Source organism: Neophocaena asiaeorientalis, unplaced genomic scaffold (assembly GCF_003031525.2).
Source record: "Neophocaena asiaeorientalis asiaeorientalis breed wild unplaced genomic scaffold, Neophocaena_asiaeorientalis_V1.1 scaffold5, whole genome shotgun sequence".
Classification (NCBI taxonomy): domain Eukaryota; kingdom Metazoa; phylum Chordata; class Mammalia; order Artiodactyla; family Phocoenidae; genus Neophocaena; species Neophocaena asiaeorientalis.
The window spans coordinates 2834776-2855305 of NW_020174698.1; the positions used below are offsets into that span (position 1 = coordinate 2834776).

General features: G+C 40.3%; 1 long non-coding RNA gene and 1 pseudogene across 2 annotated transcripts in view; one reads left to right on the forward strand and one right to left on the reverse strand.

The window, feature by feature from the left end:
• LOC112409083 (uncharacterized) overlaps nucleotides 1-19772 on the forward strand; it is a 32025-nt gene extending 12253 nt beyond the window's left edge. Inside the window, exons 3-4 of the long non-coding RNA XR_003005089.1 lie at nucleotides 16449-16576; nucleotides 16986-19772. This is a non-coding gene — a long non-coding RNA (uncharacterized LOC112409083). The remainder of the gene's footprint in view (nucleotides 1-16448; nucleotides 16577-16985) is intronic.
• On the reverse strand, nucleotides 610-1138 carry LOC112409082 (40S ribosomal protein S23 pseudogene; annotated as a pseudogene). The gene has a single exon (XR_003005088.1). The product of XR_003005088.1 is annotated as a 40S ribosomal protein S23 pseudogene (transcript).
• Nucleotides 19773-20530: the final 758 nt, after the last annotated feature.

The following is a 20530-nucleotide window of genomic DNA, read 5'->3' on the forward strand; positions in this document are numbered from 1 at the left end:
TCAGGCCTCTCACTGTTGTGGCCTCTCCTGTTGTGGACCACAGGCTCCGGACGCGCAGGCTCAGTGGCCATGGCTCACGGGCCTAGCCGCTCCGCGGCATGTGGGATCTTCCCGGTCCGGGGCACGAACCCATGTCCCCTGCATATGCAGGTGGACTCTCAACCACTGTGCCACCAGGGAAGCCCTTTCTTTCTTTCTTTCTTTCTTTCTTTCTTTCTTTCTTTCTTTCTTTCTTTCTCTCTTTCTCTTTCTCTCTCTCTCTCCCTCCCTCTCTCTCTCTCCCTCCCTCCCTCCCTCTCTCTCTTTCTCTCTTTCTTTCTTTCTTTCTTTCTTTCTCTCTCTCTCTCTCCCTCCCTCCCTCTCTCTCTCTTTCTTTCTTTCTTTCTTCTTTTTTTCTTTTCTCTTCTCTTCTCTTCTCTTTTTTCTTTTCTTTTCTTTTCTTACTGGTGTCAGTGTCCAGACCACCATTCTTAAGTTATTAGGCATGTGATATGAACTTAAAACCTTCCTTGTAATTCTAGTTCATTTTCTTTACATGGTATCAGTAAAGATGAAAAGCCTTTATACTCTCGTAAGATAATAAATCATAAGCTTAAAGAATGATAATAATTTTTTTTTTTTTGGCATATGGAAATTTATTACTATCCTGCTTTCATCATCAAAACTTATGATCTTGGTCTTTCCTTCTTGCCTTTATATAAGGCCAAAAGAGAGACATTGGCTACTTTGACAACCTTAAGGCGGACTCCAGGAATGTCACCAACAGCATGACCTTTGCGACCAAATCCAGCAACCAGAACTTCATCATTTTCCTCAATAAAATTCAAACAACCATCATTGGGTACAAAGGCAGTGATTTTTTTGCCATTCTTGATTAGTTGAACCCTGACACACTTCCTGATGGCAGAATTCGGCTGTTTGGCTTCAACCCCTACTTTTTCAAGCACAATTCCCTTGGCATGCGAGGCACCTCCAAAAGGGTTGGCCTTCAGGGCTGTGCCCAAATGGGCTTTCTTGTACTGCTTATCATGCCACTTCTGGTCTCGTCGGTGGCTACGGAGCTTCCTGGCAGTACGAAGACCGCGACACTTGCCCATGCTGCCGGCGCCACGGGCCTAAGCGAAAGAGCGATAATAATTTTTATCTACCTAAAGTTAGAAGAAAGAACGGAATTTGCAATCCAACATGCATTTCAGGCCATAGTTTAGAGGTTTTTATCATACTCCCCCCATCTCCACTTGCTGACATTCTACTTTTTTCAGCCTGTTTCAAATGCCTCAGTCTTCACAAAGGCTTTCCTGGTCCCAGGTAACCAGCCACGATTGCTTTCTTTTCCCACCCTTTTCAGGTCTTTGTTTTGCTGTTATCACACTTTGATATTTTAGTCTGTATTGTAGTTACTGGGGGCACACGTGGTATAAAAGGGACTCTGGAGGTGGGCAGATGGAAGCTCAACTGTGTTTATGTCTCCTGGGCTGTGTGGCTCAGATATGTTGCCTCCCTCACCGAGTCTCAGTCTCCTCGTCTTTAAAATGAGGCTAAGAGTAGCTGTTTTGCAGAACTGCCATGAGAGTTAGAGAGAATGACCTGCTGGGAGCCCTCCCCGCGCCTGTGAGGGGTAGCGGTGGAGAGCCCGGCCTAACCTGAAGCAGCAGCACATTTGCCTCTCCTCTAAGGCACCAACTCTGTCCTCTTCTGTGGATACTTTGCAGAGGCTGGAAGCACCTGGAACACAGGTGCTGGAAGAATCTTTGTGGAATTGGGAAAAACTGGTCTTTTCTCCAAAACAAACATTATTCCAGCTTTTCCTATAACTCCTTTTTTTTTCTTTTTTTAACTACACATTTATTTATTATGGCTTTGTGTATTGAGCAGCATTGTTAATTATATTCTGAAATTTGAATATTTGGGATCATGAAATCAGATGATCAGTATCTTTTATAAGATACTTAAAAGTAAATCAAATCTGCAGGTAGTTAGAAGCAGAATGTGTATGGTATGGTATGTATGAATATGTGTGGGTATTTACCCAGAATTGGGAGAAAGTTTGCTGTCCCTTAGTCCTCAGGGTCTGAGTCTGCAGGCCGATGGCCTCTGAAACAGCCATGCAGAAGAGAGTCTTGTAAACAAACTGTATAAAAGAATTTAAACTTTTCAGTGCTCATCCTACATGAAGATGGAGCCTCATCTCTGACTGTATATTTTCCCTGGGTATCTTTTGGTCAAATTTCTCTATAGGAGAAAAAAACCCAAAAACATTTGCTATGCTATACTGTAAAGTATATGATTAGCTCTTTGTAAGTGGAAGGTCATGAATCCCCCCCTCATACACCTCCTTTCCTCTTGGGAACCTACAGGCTCACTCAAGCTTCTCTTCTGCTGTTTGAGTTACAAAACTGTGACACGGGACAGAGCCTTGTTCCCACCCAGCCTTCCTGGGCTCCCGTGCTCAGCATCAGTGCTTCACTGGCTGCCCTTTTCTCCCACAAGCGTGTCAACAGAGAATAAGTACCAGGAGCGGATTTTTAGGAAGACACTGAGTACTATATTTAAGAATTCTTACTTGCCTTGAATTTTTCAAAACCAAAACCAGTAGAAATAAAAACAAAGACTATTTGGTCAAGGTCCTGAGGGCCAGAGTGCCAAAGGGCAGCATTAAGGGAGTTCAGAAATGAGGGGACCAGCCTTCTGAATAAAATCTAGGTTTCTGGAAGATTGTGGGTATTCTTTTATGAGCTCTGACTGATACTAACATATTTTGGGGAAGGGGAAAACGTCAGAAACCTGTACTGTGTCTTCAGCCATTTGTTTGTTCGTTCATTCAGAACATCTTCCTTTTTCTCTGCTAAGAATGTGACATATTTTCTAACAAAGGCCACAGGCCGTTATAAAACATTCATCATGTGACAAAGACCCACTACTATCACAGTAGTTCTCCTTCCATCTCACTGTCAAAACCACATAGTGAGAATTTACTGCTGGCTCTCTCCTTGATCCTTTGTTTTGGGAGTGCAGTATCCGATCCGGCAGTCCCTCATAGAAGGTGGGACCTATAGCTCTCATCACTAGTGACCTTCTATGCAGATGCATGCAGTTATGCTTCATATAATCAAAGAATTTAGGACTGAAAGTCATGAGGTCCTTACCACCGAAGAAATTTTCAAATTTCTCAAAGCCACGAGGTCTAGGTTATTTCCTAGAACCTAAGTGTACCTTTTCACTGATCCTATTAACATTTAAACCTATAATTTCAGCATTTCAAGATCTTTTAAAATCTTGATCTGTCTTTTGACATATTGTTTATTCTTCTTTGTCTCGTGCAAATGTGATTAATCAATATTTATCAATTCTCTGTGAATTATTCAATTTATTATGAATTCACTAACTGCACTATCATGTAGCTGATTCTATGAAGATATTAAAGAAAAAGTTGCCAAGTACCTTTAGAAATGAATATATACCACATTTATAGCATTTCTAAACTTATACTCTAATAAGTTCATCTTGAAGCTAGTTGACCTTGACTTACTCTTGGTCAACCAGTGGGAGCTCTCTTTGGTTGGCACTTCCTTTGGTAAGTGCTACGTGTCATCTGTTTAACCAACCTAACCTTTGTAGAACTTTGTTAAAGATTGATGTCAAACATTCGTCAGTAATTTTGGGAAACTGCCTTTTAAAAAAGTTGGGACATTTGTCTGTCTCTAGGTTTCCAGCATTTCTTTAGTTTCTATAAATGCTGAAATTATAGAAATAGGCCGTTTGATCACGATATGGATCCTTTCAGAAACTTGAGGTAGTTCATCTGAGCCTGGGAACTTGACGCTGGATAAATAGGGCAGAGTTTTAAATGCATTTATTATTTCCTCCACTATTTTGATCTCAAAGCCTTACTATGTTCTATACTTTCCAGCTGAAAGATACTCTCTTTCTAAGGCAGAAAGAAAATAGGAGAGAATTCGTTCATCCTTCCTTGTCTGTTAATTTTGTGCCATCTGTCAAGCAGCGGGCCCACCTCTTCTTTGTTTTTAAAAAAGTCTTTACTTGCCCTTGGCCATTTGTGAAAGTGCTTCTGGACTTTTAGCCTTTTATTTCAACCTGTGCTGTATTTTCTCCTCTCCAACCTCCCCACCACACCCCAGCCCTTTCTATTTGACTTACTTGCACTTTTTTTCTTGTATATTACATACTTGTACTTTTAATACTAAACCTCTCAGCTTATTGTGAGGCTTGAGTGTGCGCAAAATTCCGCTGCTAGCAAATCTTGTGACTGACTCGCTTGATCTCTCAGAGATTTAGTTCCTTCAACTGTAAAACTGCAGGATGAAAATATATGACTTACAAAGTTGTTGTGAAGGTCAAGTAGAATGGTAACTTCAAAAGCTTTGGGTAAACTCTAAAGCACTATCAAAAATGTAAGGTCTTATAATCTAGGGAGCCAAGTTGTATTATATAGAAACATATGTACATAGACTATTAATACTGGAAAGGACCTGGGAGTTCATCTAGTCCAAACCTCTCAATGAACAGATAAGGAAACAGATCAGGAGGGGCAAAGCTCCCAGCTGGAGGCGGCATGGTAGAGAGTTTAGCACACTGTGGATGGTGACTCATGATCTCGGATGTTGCTATCCAAATCTGATGACCCTGGTTCTAGTCCTGGCTCTGTTGCTAAATAGTTATGACTTCCTTAGAGCTGAACTTGAAATTACCCTGCCTTGTCCCCACTCCTCCTTGCATTCACTGTGCCCTCTTCCATCACCTTACCTTCCTTCTCAACACAGACAGTCAAGACCAACCTTCCCAAGACAGCCTTGCCTGCGTTAGATTCTTCTTTTATTTTCTGCTGAGGCTCATTTGTTGTTCTATGGTCAGAATGGTTTTTCTTGCTGTTTTGCTCTTTGCCATTTAGTGGCAAACTGCTTCCAAAGATGTCAATGAAATTAATAAATAAAGCAGGGAAATGGAAGCTCTGGGGAAAAGCTGGCATAACTTCTTTGTTTTGAAGAAAATATATAATTAAACAAATTAACAAGTATTTATTTAGTGCCTGCTAGATATGAGGTCTGACAGTTTACACAAGGCAGTATATTAGAACTCAAGCTCGAGGAGTTTAAAATATTCTAAAGGATATTTTATGTATCCATTATATAAATAATGCTGCTTTCCCCCAGGACTCCTGATAATAGCTACAACTTCTGGAGTATCTACAGGTTGTGTGTGGATTTGATGATATATTTTGTCTTATTTAGCACTGCAAAGGAGCACTATTATTCCCATTTTATGGATAAGGAGACTGAGACTCTCAGAGAGTTTTAAGTTCCTTGCCCTGGGGCACATAGGCCAAATGACCTAATCAAAATTTGAACTTACATTGGCCTGACTTTGTTTGTGCTTTTTATGCAAGTTTCAGAGATGTACTTCCTGTTGTAAATTACATGTCTGACTACACCCAGTATTATGAAGTCTGAGATGACATGCTTATTTTCTCTCAAATTTGATTCATCCAAATAATTAGGGATAGAAGCAAGGAACACTTAATTTTAGAAAATCAGTCAGTGGCCAGATGGAATTCTGCCAAGAACCATTTCTAGCCTGGCAGCTTCCTATCCCAGATCTGGACCTTTCCGTCCTCAAAATACGCAGATCAAACACTTGCTTTAAATTTACTTTTAAGGTACAAGAACAACAGAATAATTAACTAAACCAGAATCTATATAACTTTATTGAAAATTTACATATACAACTAGTTCCTACATTTCTTTTTTTTCTTGCCAGTCAACAGATGTAATTTATTTTATATGGAATGCACTGACTTGGCCAGATTTTCTGATTATTCTGCCCTGTTTTAGCTACTAGTTCTTTTTTGAATAAAGGCCTCTCCCCTTAGGCCTTTTCCAGAAGTATTCAGATTGCAGTATCATTGTAATTCTTTTAATGGGAACTGGAGCAGCAGTAAAAACATTCATCCCAAAGCTTAGTCTTGAGGTTGTACTGTCCTGACCTGTGTCCTAAAGAGGAGAATGGGCCGGAAAACACTTAGAACATCCATCGTGTCCCTGAAGGCCAATAATGAAAGAAGATGTTAGTATGTGTGGGTGACCTGGGTTTAGTCTGAGAGGTTTGTTTGTTTACTTGTAGATAGTAGCATTCCATAGATGTTCTTTTACCATCAGAGGAATTAGCAGATTTTTTTTCTTTAAAGAACCAGTATCCATTCACTGTTTATAAAGATAAAATTATTTCTGATGCTGCTAAATCTAAACAGCTGCTACGTAGGATCTCCTCCAGTTATCACTGCCACTTAAATCCAACACGTGCAAATTCATATACCTTTGTTCAAACAAGTCAGGGGTTTTTAGTTGACTCTGTCAATCGGGCAAGTGGTAATAAAACAAGACTGGGCATCCATTAGCCTCATTCTCTTTGTGGTTTTGTTCACAGACATACTATGAGAATTTGACCTTTGGATCTATTTACCCGTCTGAAAAATAACAATGATAGGCACTTTGGTACTACCTACTTGTCTCCTTTTTTGGTGTACTGAGGACTTAATAGTTAAGCTCCCTTAGTTATCCAAATGAAGGGTTTGGCATCATCACCAACTATGATTAAGGAAATGAGTAAAGTGGCAAGCATTCTACCACCAGAAGGTATTTCTGGAGTGAACAAATCTTATCTCTTGGTTCTCCATCATCAAATCCATACTGGGATATGGTTAATATAAAGCAGGTGGAATAAATTGCTTTTACTGTTCAGGCTCTACTGACAAGCTTTACTTAATGAGGATTTAGTTTGGAACAAGGGGGTAAAGAGGTATTATCAGTGATTACTCCTGACACTTTAAAATAGTTTTTAAGTTCTTAAAATGCACCTAATCCTGAATTTCAAGGGAGAGAAGGAATGACGGGGTAAATGTAAATCAGAAGGGGTTATGTTCTTCTTGTAATTGCAAAGTATTGTGCTTGAACAAAACTCTTTACTCTTTCCCTGGCTCCTGAGTTAACTTTTCATCTTTTTATTGGAAAAAAAATGCAAGTTAGATTTGTTTAATTTTTTCCTACTTGTTCCTGGTATGTCAGAGGAGGGGTAATCCTAGGAAGTTTACACTAAAGTAAAACACTGTGGAAAATAAGGGGAAAAGATAGGGAGCACTTTTAAATAAATGTTCCTTCACAACGTTTCCTATGGAAGAATTTTGCACTAAGATGTATATTTATGAAAAGCAACAATAATTGGTTCTTCAGCTCTAGTCCTCTGTAACTTTAATACAAGAAACATGGACCATCTACTTTGTGTAGACACTGGAAACACCGTGTAGACACTCAGGCAACACGGAAATGAATAAGCCATAGACATTGCCTTCAATGTTCCTTCTGTCTAATGGAGGAGACTGAGGTGTAAGCACTAAGTAGAAGATGGATTCGAGAGTCTGAACAGAAGGAGGACAAATGATACACATGGAGCAAATAGGGGAAGAAAAGATTAAATGTGACCTGGGCGGTCAGGTCAGATTTCGAGACGGCTTTGCCTTTGGTTGGAGTTTTGGGCAGATTTGGGGACACAGCATTTCATGCTGAGTACCAACAAAGAAATGGGGACACGGAAGAGCCTGTATGGGAAGTGATCAGAAGACTGATGGGGCTGGAGAGTAGGATGTAGTGGGAGAAGAATTTAGAATGGTAGTTTGGGGTTAGGTCCTGGGGGAAGATGAATGCTCTTCTCTGACTACCAATTCTTTTTGGAACAAAATCTCACATGAAACTGCAGGGACTCTTCTTCAATTGCCTTTCTTCAAATGCACTTGCTGTTTTGAACAAGCAATACCTGTAAACTGTCTCGTCAAACAATGTTTTTATTAAAAAAAACCAACAAACAAACACAAACAGAAAACAAGATCTCTTAAGGCACCCAAGTATTGCAAAGTCTGGGTCACTTAGCAATGGGTCATAGCTATGAAGTAGCAATTAAAGTTAGAAGCAGCCATAGAAGTCACCTAGTGCAACCTTGTATTAGTTTCTTATGGCTGCTATAACAAATTACCACAAACTCAGTGGCTTCAAACAACACAAATTTACTCTCTTACAGTTCTGTAGGCCAGAAGTCCAAAATCAGTTTCACTGGGCTAAAGTCTAGGTGGCCGTAGAGTCGGTTCACTCTGGAGAACATGAGGGGAGATGTCATTTCCACTTCTTTTCCAGCTTCTATTGGACACCTGTATTCATTGGCTTGTGACCACTTCCTTCATCTTCAAATCGCATCACTCCAATCCATGATTCCATCATCACCTTGGCTTCTCCTCTGACTGACTCCTTCTGGGTCTTTGATAAGGACAGTTGTGATTATGTCAGGTCCACCTGTATAATGCAAGATAATCTCCCCATCTCAAGTTCTTTAACCATCACATCTGCAAAGTCCCTTTTGCCATATAGGGTAACACTCATAGATTTCAGGGACTAAGATGTAGACATATTTTCAGGGGGGAGGGGCCATTATTTAGCCTGCCACAAACCTCCACATTTTACAGATAAGAATGTTCAGACCCAGTTTGGTATAAGGCCATACAAGTAGCTGTTGACAGAGCTGGGCTTATAACTCATGGTGCCTGACTCCCAGTTCTTTCTATTGCACCATGATGTCAGTCTTTAATGCTCTCAGTGAGGAATTGGTGGTGCTTTTGGAAGGCAGAGACCCCAGACAGCTGAGACTGGGACTGAACAGGAGTACCCAGAGTAGCCATTTAGGAGTGGAGAAGCCTCTTCATCCTGGGCAAGGACCAATTTGAGAAAAGAGTAAATGCTCTTTTTAGGACCAAAAAAAAGCTGGGGAATTGTTCTTTCATTGAGTGGAGAAGAGATTGGGGGAAGGAAAAGAGAAATGTGCAAGGAAAGAGAAGACGGTATACAGAGAAAGAGAAGCTATAGTAGAAGTGGAGTCAAAAGGAAAAGAGAAGATGATCATGTGTATCCCATAATAAAGCCACCCTTCTGTGTATATGGTCTCTGAAACCAAGTGTATCCTGCAACACTTTCTCTTCATTAATGCCTAGACTTTATCTTCCATAACAACTGTATTATTTTGTGTATTTTTTGCTCACAAATTATATCCTTTACTGATTCATCCTCCTTAGTATTAGATTCTCTAGAGAATAGCAATAATTTCCATTTCTTTGTACACCACTGAGCACAAAAATGTGCTTTATAACAGTTTTAATCATTTTAATGATGATATACAGAATGCATCACACTAGTGCTATCATAGCATTTTTCTTTGAAAAAGTTCTGGAAAAATTCCAAACTAATTTTGTACTTTAACTGAAAGAAGAGCTTGAGGCTAATATAAAGGGCATATTGTTTTTGAAACTAATAAAGAAAGTGAAGATTACCAAGAAATAGCAAAGACATATTGCAATAAAATTGGAAACGCAATGCAAAGGATGAAAAGGGACCTTTGAGAGGAAAGGGAAAGTTTAAAAATGATTTTTAACTATAAATGGGACAAGGAAAGGAGAGTATAAAATGTTTCCCTGTTATTACAAGAGGAAGCATTGCTGATTGATGATACTAAAATAAAAGCTTAAAAAAGGTTCATCTTTATCCAAAAAGTGATCTACAAGAAGAGTCAGTCTACATGTTAATTAGCAGAGAAGTGCATCAAGTTGAAAGAATATGGAAGATTATCAATATATTTACTAATAAATATTGAGTAGTTTTGAGTTAATGTTTCTATGTCTTATAATTTCCTAGCTTCCCCAAGGTAGACAACTTTTATGCTATTGTCGTAATTTGTCCTATATCAGTTAATAGATTTCAATAGACAATGGGTACTTAGTAAATATGTGATAATGATTACTAATATGAATTAAAGCTGTTGACAATATCCAAAAACTTAAATATTTGACTTGTAATATTTATTTATGCTCATCAACACAGAATATATAAAAATGAAAATAACTCTAGTATGACATAATTTTTATTTTGAGCACTTTTGGGAAAATGCCTGAAAAACCTACTCAAATGCTCTTCACTCCTGCCCATGGAAATCTCACCTATTCTTCAAAGCCCAACTGAGTGACCACCTCCTTACAAGACCTTCCCAGGTCCCCTCTAAGTCATTTATGACTCTTTCAAATGTCTACGATACTTTAGGTGATTCACATTGCCCTCATAATTGCACATTGACTTTAATTAAAATTCTTTCTGTTAAGTCTATATCATCTACTAAATAATAATTCTTCAAAGGCAAAGACTGTCTATTCATACTTATATGCCTAGTGCACTAGTTATCTGCAAATGAACAATATAGATAAGTATGAATAAATCAATGAAAAGGCTGTTCTATAATAGTAACTCAGAATTACCTTCATGAAATCCTATGTACTCTACCTACTGAGTTGCTTCTTCTAGGCTTGGGGGTGGGATCTTCAATTTTATTATTTATAACAGACTGCCAAAGTTATTCACATATAGCCAACTAGGCACCTGGCACCAGTAGCATTTAGAAATCATTCATCAATAATTCAGTCGGATAAAGTGCATCTTATTTTGTGCCTCTGAGGTATGGTCACCATGAGTATGGGTAATTACCAGAGAATGGGCAAACTTTTTTCGAGGGGAGATAAGAGTAATGGAAGGTATCCAAAAGCAAGTAATAGGGGGCCTCCCTGGTGGCGCAGTGGTTGAGAGTCCGCCTGCCGATGCAGCGGACACGGGTTCTTGCCCCGGTCCGGGAAGATCCCACATGCCGCGGAGCGGCTGCTACCGTGAGCCATGAACGCTGAGCCTGCGCGTCCGGAAGCCTGTGCTCCGCAATGGGAGAGGCCACAAGACTGAGAGGCCCGCGTACCGCAAAAAAAAAAAAACAAAACTTAATTTTTTATACTTCTTTCAGAAGTAAGCCTTCTATTTGATGAGCCTTTAAATACCCAATAAGAGAAATGCTCTTAAGGTATAAATTGAAATAGGGAAATCTTCTAAATTCACTTACATTTTTTCATTGTGCTTTCTTTCAAAGTCTTATTTAAGTGTAACTTGCTTTCTCATAAAATTGAGTTTCAGATTTTAGCTCCTGAATGTTACCCACTTAGTCAAATATTATAAATCCTTCAAAAATGGTATTGTCTTTAGCAAAATACGTTGTAATCATGCAAAACACATGATCATAAACCAGAAAACTGCTTTAAAAACTTTAATTTTAATCCACCAGTTAATTGTTTTAGTTATGGTTTTATTTCCCAAATGCAAGCTGGTGTCACTCATGGTATGGAGGTGATTTTCAGAGGGGCATAATAACAAGGAATAGTATTAAATGAATTATGTAGAGGGAAGGCTATGTGTTCTTAAAATTCTTTTCAGTCCTTCTCCTTAGTCTGGCATTTTTTTTCAATTCTTTACTTTTGTTAATTGCCCATCTTTAAAAAAGAAAGCCTGCCTCGGGCACTGAGGCTTTCCTACATTCCAGGTAGAGTTACAATCACATTGTTATGTTTTATTGCTTTTTAAAGATAATTACCTCTTGTTTATGACAAATGATGTTGGTATTAAATTTATGATTGCTTTATTCCAAGAATTATTAATTTTACTACAATGTAGGCAGTACACATATAAGGTACATGGGCAGTTGGTATGTGAACAATAGAATCTTAGGAAACATTGGTTTCTGGGAAGTTTGAGTGTTTCTCAAGCTTGATTAGTTGGTTGATTTTTTTTTCACTGAATCAACCAAGTCAGTTGGTTGTTTGATGTAAGACAGACATAATCACTGGTGACTACAAACTTGCCACATATTAATAAAATGCAACTGTGTTTACATCTAATGGTAGTTTTTAAAGGAGATCAATTCTTTCAACGCCCTCTGAAATAAACATCTGTTGGTAGCCCCGTCTACCTTTAACTTGAGAGAAGGCTCTGAAAATTGGAATAGATCTGTTGACCTCAACAAGATCGCAAACACAGTGCCATTGAGAGCAAGGAATCTTGCGATAAGACTTGGTTAAAAAAAAAAAAATCATAAACGCCAAGGCTGTTTGTATATTTTCAAAAATTATTATCTAAAAAATATTTTCAAAAATTCTTATAGAACTTCTAGAGCTAATCACAGAATACGTACAAGATCCCCCTTCACCTAGGATGTTTGAGAAATATTTGGCTTCTCAAACACATTTGTTTAACTATTTTTTTTCTAACTTCTTACTCTCTAAAGCTAAGACTCCACAAATAATATGACCCTAAAGCTGAAATGAAAGAGAAACAACCGATTATATATACATACGTACTAGCAAAGCACACTGGGAGTTGGTGCCACACTGTGAATTGGAACAGAGCCACAGAATACTGAACCACAGGCTTTACCAAAGGAGCTCACAGGCTAGTTGGGCAGAGAGGGGCGGGGAGGGCAACCGTAAGACAAGACAGAATATGAATGACTTAATCGCACAAATCAAAGTTACGGGGATTTGAATGAAGGAAACTTCTCATCAGTAGGGAATAACAACAAAGCCCTAGAAGAGATGGGCCCTGAAGAGTGAGCAGAATTCAGACAGAGTGGGTATTCTAGATAGATCACCCTCCAACTTTTATTGAGAATATTCTCTGTACTAATCTGTTATAGAAAAACACCTCAGTGGAAGACATGGGTGCAAATTTTTACCACACAGTGTATTAACTAATGTAATAGAACTCTTTAGAAGCAACCAGGGAGGAAGAAATTATTTCTACCTGGGGAATTGAGAAAGCATTTATAAAGGAAATGAACTTTGATCTGGGCTTTGAATGATGAGTGGAGCTTTACCAGATGGAAAAAGATGAGAAATATATTCCAGACAATGAGCACAACCTATGATAAACCATGAAGGCATAAAAGAACGTAATGTGTTTGGGAAGGGTGAGAACCTTCTATGTGGTTAGAGTGTCAGGGGAGGGGGTGAGAATGGACATAGTGATTACTAGAGAAAGTGCCTGGAAAGACATGTAGAATCTAATTTGTGGAAGGTTATGTATGCCATGTAATGGAATTTAAACGTCATTAAGACACTGTTGTAAGTAAGACAGTGTAGTTCAGATCTCTGTTTTTAGAAGTATCATTTTGGGGACAGGATAGAGGTGATACAGGAGAAGTGGTGCAGGGGAGGTAAGAGGAGGTGCCCTGAACAGACAGAGTCTTGCATGGGAATACGGCCTAAGAGTAAGGGAGTTTGGAGTGAATTGTAGAGTGCCTTGGAGGTCATATTGAGGTGTTGGCATTGAGTTCTGCAATAACAGAAAACCACCAATGCTGTACTTTATGAAGACTGATCTGGAAAGTGTCTATGGAACCTATTACCATGGAGAGACTTGAGGGCCCAGTTCGGGCATAAGATGTGGAACATACCACTGGTTGCTGATCCACCACCTGTTCTGTCCCTGCTTCTTCCTTCCTAACTGAATCCTGGTTTTGTTCCATTATCTTCTCTCCTCTTCCTAGCCATGGTCTTCAGAAGATGAGGCCCTATTCCCTGCCCAGAGGATGAATCTGTTCTAGGATAAGACTATGGAGTCCATTTCTAGCCAATGACATGTGAAGAAAATCCTCTAGGGGCCCCTAGGAAATGTCTTCTTTTTTTGAAAAAGGGAAACACAGGAAAAGACAGTCTCTTTTGCTGAAAGTTGTCTCCATGTGGCACTTGGAACTGCCAGGCCACCATTTTGCTGTGATAAGAGGATCTAGTCCAGGGACAAAGCAAATATTCAAGTAACCTGATTCTTTGATGATGTTACGAGCCACTGATTTAAACAAACTTGGAACTGCCTTCCCTTCAGACATCTTAAAAGATGAGCTGGGGCTTCCCTGGTGGCGCAGTGGTTGGGAGTCCGCCTGCCGATGCAGGGAATGTGGGCTAGTGCCCTGGTCCAGGAGGATCCCACATGCCACGGAGACGCTGGGCCTGTGAGCCATGGCCACTGAGCCTGCGCGTTTGGAGCCTGTGCTCTTCAACGGGAGAGGCCACAACTGTGAGAGGTACACGTACCACAAAAAAAAAAAAAAAAAAAAATATAAGCTGGTTTAAGAAAAAAGCTAATAAGCCAGATTTTATACATTCATATTGAGCGTGAGTGAAGATGTCTACAGAAAAAGTTCAGGGTTGGCATGTCGGGGAATGAAACCAAAAGCCAAATACAGTTTTTTCCCTTGCCATAGGCCTGGAAGAATTACAAATACTTACTCCTTGCTACATTGTCTACTATTAATTATTTCTGTCTTCATAAGTATAATTAATGCAATTTATATCAATAGCAATAATGGATAACTCATAATGTACTGAACAATTTCCTACTTGGGAAATTCCATTAGTGCTTTCACAACACTAATGTTGGTGAAAGGCTTCTGCTATTACTTCAGTTCACAGGGATATGTACGTGTGCAGTGTGGCAGAAAGGAAGGAACATGTATCTGGGCTCAAATAGCTGCCCCTCCACTAGGTTACCATTTGGCCCTGGCCAAATGGTTTAATTACCGTAAACCTCAATTTGATTTCATTTTAAATAGATTTCATAAAACTTACTTTGCAGGGTTTGTGCTTAGTAATGGTGATACAGTATGCACCCACATTTTCAAAACAGCATTTTAAAAAAATTGAAGTACAGTTGTTTTAGAATGTTGTATTAAATTCTGCTCTACAGCAAAGTGATTCAGTTATACATATAGATATGTTCATTTTTAAATTGCATTTCCCTTTGTTCTTAAAGTTCTTAAAACTGTCAGTTATAGATTACGATCACCTTTTTTTTTTTTTCTTTTGCGGTACGCAGGCCTCTCACTGTTGTGGCCTCTCCCGTCGCGGAGCACAGGCTCCGGACGCGCAGGCTCAGCGGCCATGGCTCACGGGCCCAGCCCCTCCGCGGCATGTGGGATCTTCTCGGACCGGGCACGAACCTGTGTCCCCTGCATCGGCAGGCGGACTGTCAACCACTGCGCCACCAGGGAAGCCCATATGATCACCTATTCTTGATTTCCATTTTAGTTTTCCCCCTATCAACGTCACTGCTAGCTCAAGAACCCTCAGGTCCCAGGAAGGAGGAGTTACATATCTGTTTGTTGAACTCAAGGACACAGATGCAGCCATGCCAATTGCCTGGCAGGATCACTGCGTCAAAAGTGCAGGCTCAGTCATTTTGCTTCCTCTCTTATTGTAGCATGAACTTTCAGCACTCAGGAGAACTCATCCCCTTGGACTTCGCAGTCAGCCTGTGGAAAGACTGGGAATTAGAAGTAGAGCTGGGCTCATGGAGGGCTTGAGCCTACAACATGGGCTCCAGTTCAGCTGGTCAGAGAGGGCATTAGTGGGATATGAGGATCTCTTGCAACTAATATGAAATATGTACTTTTATTGTTCACTTGTCCTTGTGCCTTGTACGCATAGCTTGCTCGGGAACCACAGTAAGAGTGGATCACGCCAACCCAGGATTTAGATATTTTTATTGTCGTCAGCCACTGGCAGGGTTTAATGCGTTTTGACTAAGCACCAATCTTGACAGTGTCCCTGGATAATCTGAACACTTGGGTTCATTCCTTTTTAATTTAATGACCAATTAGCCCTAGTTAGGACATGTTCTTCCGTAGCTTTTATTGTGTGTGTGAGAGTTACCTGATAATTATGGATGTCAGTTTCCCTTTGATAACTGGGAACAAAAATGTTTCCACTTCACTTGTGAAAGTCAGATGTTTGCTTTTATGGCAATACATTCATTATATAAACTCCAAAATCCATCAGAAATATTTGGTCATTAAATGATTCACTACTTTTTTTTTAATAACCACTCCCCCAGGAGCAGGACTGGGGGAGGGGAGAACATAGTTTCTTTTCCTCTTCCTGGGAGTAGCCCAGCAGAAAAAATATACGTAGTGGACACACTCATGTATAATGAAGGAAAAAAAAACTTCAGTGTTTATCTCCCAGCCTGCACTTTGTACTTTCTAGGTGAACTTGAGTTTGCCTGCCTTCCCTATTACACATTCAATTGGAGTTCTAACTTGAGTAAAGTAGAAGAAGGTGAAACTGAAATCAAATATTCATCTGATTTATATGAGTTCATTCTCTGTCCACCTGTGTTCCTCCTCCTCATAAAAAGCCTATATATAAACACCACAGCTACTATATGAAAGTAAACAAGTTTAATAAATGCATATCCCGTTAGCACAGAGATATTCTGAGCTGAGTGGGATTCTTTGCATTTTTTAAGCCAGGGTTTCATAATAAATGTTGATATTTTGGAGCAGGGCCTGGAAAACAGCACAGAAGCAAATCTGCTCCCATATTTTATAGAAAATTTGTATTTCTATAAAATCCTAACTTCTTCCTCTAGTCTACAAGGTCCTGTATGAGGCAGGCCTAGCATCTCCCACTCACTCCTCTCTCCAGGCATACTGGCTTTCTGCCTTTCTTTTCTAACTCACCAAACTGGTTTCCACCTCAGGTTCTCTGCATTCCCTTTGCCTCACCAGACCTTCACATGACCTGTCAACCGCTGCGTGTATTATCACCTCCTCAGACAGCCTTCCCTGCCCACGCTGTTGACACGGGGCTGCCCAGTAGACACATCAGGTGAGATAAATGGGGGTCAGACATGTAATTGTACCATTCCTAGTAGCTACATTAAACAAATTAAAAAGAGGTAAAATTAATTTAAATAATGTTTTTATTTAATCCAGTAGCTCTAACATAACATTTCAACATACAATTTGTATAAAAAATTAATAAGATAGGGGCTTCCCTGGTGGCGCAGTTGTTGAGAGTCCGCCTGCCGATGCAGGGGACGCGGGTTCGTGCCCCAGTCCGGGAAGATCCCATGTGCCCCGGAGCGGCTGGGCCCGTGAGCCATGGCCGCTGGGCCTGCAAGTCCGGAGCCTGTGCTCCGCAACGGGAGAGGCCACAGCAGTGAGAGGCCCACGTACAGCAAAAAATAATAATAATAAAAATAATGAGATATTTTATATTACTTTTCTCATACTAGGTCTTTGAAATCTGGCACGTTTCTTCAGGACATCTCAATTTGGACGAACTACATTGCGACCGGTGGCTACTGTATTGGACCACACAGACTTAAAATAACACCCCACCTCCAGCCACTCTCTATCACATTACTCTGATTTATCATTATTGGAAGATTTATTTGTGTTTGAAATCATCCTATTTGTTTATTTACTTGTATATTATCTCTCCCTCCATCCCTTATGAACCCCCTGCCCTGAAATGAAAAGTCTAAAGGACCAGGGGCTTCTTTTTATTCTTTGCTGTATCCACAGAGCTTAGTATATTGCCAGTTTTCAGTAAATATTTGTTGGAAGTTTGATGAATAAGAAACTGATGTGCTGTTAAAACAATGAGTCTGTGTGGCTTTTGCTTTTTGAGTCTTCCCTCCCTCGTGCTAGGTTTCAGGTCAGTGGAATAAATAATGACCACACTTTGCTGTCCCTTTTCCCCTTCCCCATCCATGTCCTCCTGTAACTATCCTGTGTTGTCTGTATCCTACCAATTTTCTGATACATGACTGTTTCCTTAAGAGAAAGCACTTTCCAGTCCGCTGTTAAAGCTGCTCTCGAGTTAGCATTCAACTCGTACTAAGCAGGAGAAAAAAAAAAAAAAGCAAACATCTGGACTTTTTCTTCTTTCCCCTACTAACCATTATAAGATTTTCTCAGAAGGTAGTCAGGCTGTAACTTGTATTTATTATACTTTCAGTCAATGGGAGGAAACCCTGGATCTGTGATTAGTTGTAGGCCTTGTGGAAACTGCCCTGAGGCCCGGAGGTCTGGAGGTTTCCTTCCACTGCTCCTCTAGATGTGACCCAGTCTTGCCTGTGTGACAGTGGTCAAGGGCTCCAGATTTGCCTGTGCTCATTTCCTCCATCTGTCAAAGGAAAGTCACAATCATTGCTTATTTCCAGTATAAGACTAGAGAGAAAAATCAATTAAAAATTTTTTTTAAAAAAAAGGCTATAGAGAAAATAACCAGGAAGTATATTATGCCCAGTAATGAAAAGCATTGTTGCTGTTCATACAAAGCAATAGGTGCTGACCTGGTACCTAGGATTCTGTTCTAAACGCAGGTATCACAATAAAAATGGTTAGAGTCTTAGAGACTGGGTCAGTATGTGAAGTAAATGGTAAAATGCAAGTGGGGTTTGAAAAGAATTCTTACCCTTTCTACAGTTAGAGAAGTTTGTGGAAAGAGAAAAGTTTCTGCAAGCTTGTTTTGGCATTTAATTACCCTGGCATAAAACTACTCCTGGGTGAAACATAGTGAAGAGAAAGTTGACCCAATTCAGCGCATCCTCTACATACCATTTTCTCTCTCTCTCCCCTGGCTTATTGAAATTGTGCTCCAGAATAAACTTGGCTATGGTTTACTCACAAAACCTAAATAAGGGTTGTCACATTTAAGAATGTTGAGCTCTCAATTCAGAATTCACTCATTCATTTAAAAAAATATGTACCGTGCACCTACTATGTATAAAAAGAGTTGAAATGCAAACATAAATAAGACCCTCAGGGGGCTTCCATTTCAGCAGATAATACATTCATTAAACAGCAATTTCTGTGATTAATTATTCAATTACAATCATAATGAGTACCTTGAGGTGGTGTGAGAAGATTTAATGGAGTCCTGATTTAGTCTTCCCCCCAAAGTGTCTGGTCAGATAAATCCTGAGAGGAGGGTTTAGTGGGCGAAGGGGGTTAGGGAGATTTTCAGGCGGAGGGAGCAGCAGGTGTCAATGTACTGAGGTAGGAGGAACCTGGCAGAGGCACCAGAATAAGCAACGGCTAGCTTATAAATAAGCAATGCTCCCCCAAAGGGCTCCCCGATGGGAGCGAGCTAAGAGAGGAACAAGGGGCTAAGACAGCAACAAGGCCCAGAGCCCAGAGTCTCTTCTGTTCTCCCCAACAGGGCCAACTATAACCGATTGCGTGATCCTCTCTATTCATTGACTTAGCTTTTCAGCACCTACTTCTTATGTTAAGCCCTCAAAGGTTGTGGCTTTCCCATGCGCCATGAGCAGATGTACAAATCCCTCTATACTCTTGTCTGGAGGATTCCTGTACTGAGTCATCTGCTGCGGTAGCAGACGAGAAGCACCAGGGGACAGAAAGCCTTCTCCTCTGTTTGCTTTGGTAGAACACAAGGTGATGAAAATGTACACTAATTCGATCTAAAATGTTGAATGAAGAATTAGCAAGTGTGGCTACTACCAGGTTCTGAGCTCACTACCTCTCTAATCTTGGCTGAGCATCACAAAAAGAAACAAGCAAAATTTTTAGTGAGCTTACTGAGTATGATTTAATGTGCTCAGAATTAAGCCGGGAAGCTTAACTAACATGTCTTAATGAAGCTGTGGCAGACACACGATGATGGTGGAAAAACAAACAATCAAGGGCCATTTGAGGGGACTTCTCAAAACCTGGTACCAGGAAGCAAAAAAGGTCAGTTTTCAGCTCTCTTTCAAGACTGCTTCTACATCGGAATTAGGGTTGGCAGGAGACCTTAAGGGAGATGTAGAAGGTTTTAAATGTGCAATCAGTTGGGCCAATGCAATTCGAGAGTTGCTATGCTGTTAATAGGAAGGCAGTGCACCTTCCACTGGATGGAAGTTATATTCAGTCTCACCAGGTTTATGCTAAACTTCTGGCAGCTGTGTTTCCAACACATGATACCTATGGGGAAAACAGAAAAATAGACAAGGGTACTCATCACTACAAATAGGTCACGGACTGGGTAGCATTAGCCTCACACGGATCTCGTCTTCCTGATTGCTGCAGATGGAAGCCTCACGCCAGCCACGCTCAAACCAAATAATTAGCCGATGTCACCAGTGGTAATCTCCTGATGTTTAAAAATGGAACAAGTGGGGCTTCCCTGGTGGTGCAGTGGTTGAGAGTCCGCCTGCCGATGCAGGGAACGCGGGTTCGTGCCCCGGTCCGGGAAGATCCCACATTCCGCGGAGCGGCTGGGCCTGTGAGCCATGGCCGCTGAGCCTGCGCGTCCGGAGCCTGTGCTCCGCCACGGGAGAGGCCACAGCAGTAAGAGGCTTGCGTACCGCAAAAAAAAAAAAAAAGGAACAAGTGAATCAGCAAAATATTTAGGAAGGGAAGCCCACGTCAACCATTCCATCATCAAAAGTCTCTGTATAATCAAGGCTCCTCAGCATGACCATGGAAAAGAAAATGGAAGCCTATAGCTCAAGCATAACTATAAACACTGACTGTGTTATAAATAACATATTATGTAGATAGTAAAAAGAAAAACCCGCAAAACAATATTTAAAACTAATCACTAGGGCAATTCCTCCCTGTTATTATTATCATTGCCAGTTATTCAAAAGCAAATGGCACTGTTGAAAGTGAGGCATGATCTCTTTTCTCTGGAAGAACACACTTTGATAATAGAATACTAGTATGCATGGATCTAAGAAACATACCACAAGTATGTTTATACATGCAACTAATATGGAAAAGCCTAACACTGGCACAATCGAAATTAGAAAGAATAGTATGATTTAGG